General features: G+C 39.4%; 1 non-coding gene across 1 annotated transcript; it reads right to left on the reverse strand.

The window, feature by feature from the left end:
• Positions 1-4062: 4062 nt before the first annotated feature.
• trnal-uaa (transfer RNA leucine (anticodon UAA)) lies at positions 4063-4144 on the reverse strand. The gene has a single exon. It is a non-coding gene; the product is annotated as a tRNA-Leu (tRNA).
• Between the last annotated feature and the right edge of the window lie 1436 nt (positions 4145-5580).

The raw sequence follows: 5580 nt of genomic DNA on the forward strand, positions 1-5580 counted from the left end.
GTGAAAAAAAGGAGCACTGATAAGAAACTGATAAAAAACTGATTGATTATCCCTTCTGAGTCAATGATTGACAGCTAAAAATGCAGCCTGAAGCTTCTAGAGGAAGTCTCACCCCCTAAGGGCTCTGAATGGCTGAAAATACAAAGAATGACAGCGGTTTTTACCAATCAAATCGCCTTATTTCTGGCGCTCGTTCTTCAAACATTTATTACGTAATCAGTAACGTTTACTAGTCTCTAGCTCTTGAGATAAATTAGTCTGGGTTATTTTGGATATATATCATGCTCCAGAATAAGGTAAAAACATGGGATATATATATATATGCTGGTTTTTGCTTTTGCGGTTTTGTTGGTAAAAATGTATGATATTGACATGCTGGGCTGGCCAGGTGATCGGGTGTTTTTATTGGGATTCTGCTAGTTCATTAATTTATTGGTTTATTGCATAATAGTGTCATGTCTGTGGAAACAAACTTTATGATTTTGTTGTGGTGATATTTGAGAATACGTGCATGTGAGAAAATTTGTGGAGCGGTTTCAAACAAACGTTGTTTATCTCGCGTTTATCTTAAAAATAATAAGTGTCATCTGGGGAGACAGGAGTGGTCCTCGGTGACCGCGATCCGGACTAAGTTAACAGGTGTGTAATTTAAAAAAAACAAGTTAAAAATAAATGCTAAATGGGTTTAACATTCAGGAATGTAATTGGTCAGATGCTTACGATAAGTGATGCTGGTGTTTCGTGTGATTTAGCGAATTCAAAAAAATATTCATTTTAAAAACGGCAAGAGCTCGTATGAAAAAAAAGTTCGTTAGTATCTTTGTTACAACAGCCGCGCCAGAACTATTCAGATACTGTACATCAGAAAAGTACCTGAACTTGACTGGTTTATATTCAGTTATGTGCATTGGGAACGAAAGGGAGACTTAGATGGATTTTATTAGGGGTTTAGTAATCAGAAAATTTATTTTTACACGTTTGTGCCTACGAGCAGAAATAACTTCCTGCTTTCAGCGCTTTTTTTGTTTCTGCTTGTAACCTCGAACAGAGAAACCCAGTACTGACTCACAGAAACACCCCGGAGTTTCTGTGTTTCTGGGATTTAAGAGGGATGTATGCAGCGGTGTTATGAGTCTGGAAGGAGGAGACGCGCATTCCGCACGGGGAGCGTAGAGCAATGAGCCGCACCTGCTGCGCGCTGGGTCCTGTCCTATATAACCGCTGAGCACGGACACAGAGTCTCCAGCCAGTGCTTGAGATTTATGATTTCAATGTTTTTTTTTCCTTTTGAGCAGAAGATGGATTTCTTCCTCTAGTTAAAGTTATTGGAGTTGTGGTTACTGTGCTAGACCGTCGGGAATAAAGATAAGAGTGCTTTCTTGATACTTCACAAGAGTATACATAATTCACGAGCTGTATTAAAAAAATGAACTGGAAGAAAAGCAATAGGGCTGGAGTTTATAGACTGTGATGCAAATACGAGAGTAGGAGAGGAGGGGACTAGTTCAGGAGCACAACCGGCCCTCTCCTGCCCATTCTCCCACCAGGGTCTGTTGTAACCCAGTGTGAAATTCAGTGAAATTGCAGTTCAGCTTTTGATCACTCAGCTGCTTTGCCCTGGGAATATGGGGCAAATAAAGGAGATAGCAACCAGACTAGAGGGAGAGTTTTTATTCCTAAGGGATGACTTGTTTTACAACAGCAGACAACTTAAAGAAAAAAAAAACCTGTGTTCTGCTGCTCCAGGTTGGTTCCACTGGGAACAAGTGTGGCCAGGAGCTCATGAACAGTAATTAGGGGTTGTTTCCACAAGGGGGGCTGGAGTAAGTTAGATGTCAAGGGCAATAAAACTCATTAGACCTAATTGACCAGTTAAAGTGAGTTGTTCTGCTTTCTGCACAGAAACCAGTGCTCTCTTCTCAATGTGTGGGTGAGTCTGTCAGTGATATAACAGCTAGGCAGGACTGCCACTGTGGTCTATTTCATCACCTGTGACCCCATCTTCCAAAGACAACAGTCCAATCTAGCATAGAGTGTCCCGGACTGATAGTGACTGACAAATAGTGACCCCTTAATGGAGGAAACTTTAGCTTTTGTAGGTAATTATACCACTTGACAATGTTACAGGTGTTGGGGGGGGGAACCCCTAGTGATCCCACAGTCTCACATAGACAATGGCCAGTCTACACAAACCTCCAGTCAACACAGCCCTGACCCCTGTTATGTCACCCAGGTCAACACTGTGAGACAATGATTATTTAGGAAAATTGTAAGGAATGCATTCCAAAGCAGTCAATGGAAGTATGGAATTAAAATAGTCGAGTCTTGATAAATAGAGTATATTATCTATTTATTATACCTTTACAGATGCAGCCATTCAAAGTGCGCGTTACAGACACGTACCGCAGGTGGCGTCGCGCAGCGTGACGCAAGATGACGCGTGGCACCGCAGTACGTGATTGGTTGACCAACAGGGGCACTCGTGGTCCGTTGGTCTGTCGTAGAAAGACTTACTGTACAGTAAACGTCTTTGCTGTGCCCGTTGTAGATATTGAATTTTACCACTGAAGGGAAATCTTAGTAGCTGAGCATAAAAAGAATAGGAGCATACTGTAACGCGTGTGAAGGCAATAAACTATATTAATTTTGGAACATAAACATACAGTATATACAGTAGCTGGTCTTGGTACTTTAAAGAAAAAAATACACACCAGTATTCCATTTCTCCCTAAACATTTTAAGCTTCGAAGTCTTTAACTAACGTGATACCGAAGTCAACAAGCATACTTTTAGAATTTGATTAAAAGGGAATATAATATGGAATCGCGTATCTAAAGAATTTAATAACGGTGTGATTATATCCATGTACTGCGACAGGGCTGTGTAGGGCAGTTTCGCCTCTCACTTCATGCAACTGTACCAGGAAGAGGATTTCTTTCTATTCGAAACGTGTATTTTAAAAGTTTAAGAAGTAAAAACCTTACAGCGTACACAGATTTCTAAACTGATCAGGATCGTTATCTTTGTCTTATGCATAATAATGTTCACCGCTCTGTCCAGCAAATTAATAATAAACTTTATTTTATATAGCGTTTTAAACGAATAAGTAATTAGATTGCTCATAAACCTAATCACTTGCTTTTTCTTTTTATTTAGGCTCAGATTTCAACTATAGATCGTATTATTAATAACCATAATAACAACCAACCAACAAAAACAACCATATAAACAATACCAACCAAAAACATAGATAACGACCACAATACAAAATCAAATATATCAAACCAATATACTCTCGCAATTCCTACAATTATCATAATCCCGCCCCTTATTTCTCCTCTTTATCATAAACAAAATCCACTTCAATTTTCAACATAAAGCCTTACTGCTTGCTGGGTTTTTGAGGGGGGGTGTCTTTCGCTGGAAATCTCACCTGCTTCTACTTTACGAGTACAACCCCCTCCCTGCAGGAGTGCTGGCTGTGACGAATTAAACCGGTTTCACAAGTATTGTAGGAAGTACAGTGTTAACTGGTAGCTGGGCACCTCAATTAAGTCGCTTTAACATGCTAATGCATTGGTGTATCACTTTATTTTTTAACAAACATTTCTTTGAAAAAATGAAACGTTTCCCTTGGTCAGAGATTAAATAAAACCTCACTCGCACCAAACAAATTTATATTTCTAAATATCACAACATATTCGAATTTAAGTCTTTTTAATAACAATGAACAGTCACCTATGCGTTACAAAATAAACATTTATATTGATTTGAATTGCGTTTTGATTGAAATCGTAAACTCGTGTTTAAATATATGTGTTTAAAGGCGATATACTGTATAAAAGCGCTGATTCTTATATATTCTTAACAAACTGTTTGATTCTGTCTTTATTGGAAGCTGTATCACAGCTAATGGATGTAAAGCCTTCAGTATGCGATAGTGAGAGTTCAGTTATGCCAGGGAGTGGGAGTGAAGAGAACTGAACTGAAATTTAGTGAATTTATATTTAAATAGAGTGTAAATCATCAAAGTGTTTTGTCACTTCAAACTTAGTACAACACTACCAGGAGTGGGGATCGAACCCACGTGGACTTCGTCCATTGGATCTTAAGTCCAACGCCTTAACCACTCGGCCAACCTGGTCTACAGCAATATGCCGCTCAGTTGTTTAACATTTGAATATGATTCATCTATTAAAAAAAAAGCGTCCTGTCACAGAAACGTACCCCGATCTCCCGCGGTCTCCCGCGCAACAAGCAGGGGTACTCAGCACTGTACTAACGAGGAGCGCTTGTCCGCAGCTCAGCGTGAGCTCTGTTTACTGTCAGCAGACATTTCCTCATTTCAAAAGACGTTTTCGCCTGCTCTCAGTAATTAATGTCGGTTTGAAGTCTGTTCCTGTTGTCTCCACTCTTGACGAAGAGCAGCCTTACGTAGGAGACTCCCTCTCTCAAGAATTTTGCCATCACCCTGCAAGAGAGAAGAGCCATCAACCACCAAGACACTTAACATTAAACACATGAAATGTGAGATGTTTTTTACTTAAGGATGTTATCGTTTCCACTCTAACTTCTTTGTCAGAAGTGGGATATGAACAAACATCTCTAGGGGAAACTACAACCTGAACGCAACGCCTTGGACCACCAGCCATCCTGCCTGTGGCTCTTAAATGGAATGATATGTTTTATTTCTACTTGATGATAAGGGAAAAAAAAAAGTTAAATGTAATTAGGGAAATGTCTTTTTTCATGGGGAAAACAAGTCTAAGCAAATGTAAAGTTTAGAGCAGCACTCAATAAAAACTATCTGAAACCGGTAGCGCTTCTTATGCGGATCAGTATATTCCGATACCAGTGGTTCCGCAGAAGAAATAAGAAAAGCTGAACTCCAAGCACTGTGTTGCCATTACTGCTACTCTGGCTGTAGCTGCTTTAAGATCTACTCAGCGGGCACAGAATGTTGTATGAGGTCAGACTGGTTTGCGATGTCTAAATAACAGCATGCGAATTTAAGCTTATTTAAGTAAGAGTATTTAGAATATAATACATGCTCCAAAAGCGTTAATCCTTCACTGGCTGCTATTTGAAACGCCTTCATAAATGACACGTAATAGAGATTTATGCAGCTAGATTTTATGCTTCACCATACATTGCAGTCAGGAAAATAAATCAATTTTCTTTAACACCTCTGGATAAAGTTCTTGGATAAAGTGGAGCAGGTTTCAGACCTCTGCGTACAGCGCCCTTGATGTCATTTTATTTTTACAGCAGCAAGCATCCTGAAATTTTTTTTAAAATTTTTTTATTTGAACAACAAAAATACATATAATACAAAAAAGATCACATATGACGTATCAACAACATCGTCAGGGGCACGTGCTATAATCCAATTACACTTTCTGAAAAATCTACTGTCCATGCAAATGTACATGCTGATCTACAGGGTTCTTTTCTGCACTGAGCTGCTCATTTGAAATCCAGAAGGCAACACAGACGCGCTCCTATACCAAGAGTCTTATCTGGACCACCTGGGTAAAAAACAGGAAACCTAAGCACTATTCTATACTGACAGCTTTTGAA

This window comes from Atractosteus spatula (genome assembly GCF_055471065.1).
Source record: "Atractosteus spatula isolate fAtrSpa1 chromosome 10 unlocalized genomic scaffold, fAtrSpa1.hap1 SUPER_10_unloc_8, whole genome shotgun sequence".
NCBI classification, from domain to species: Eukaryota; Metazoa; Chordata; class Actinopteri; order Semionotiformes; family Lepisosteidae; genus Atractosteus; species Atractosteus spatula.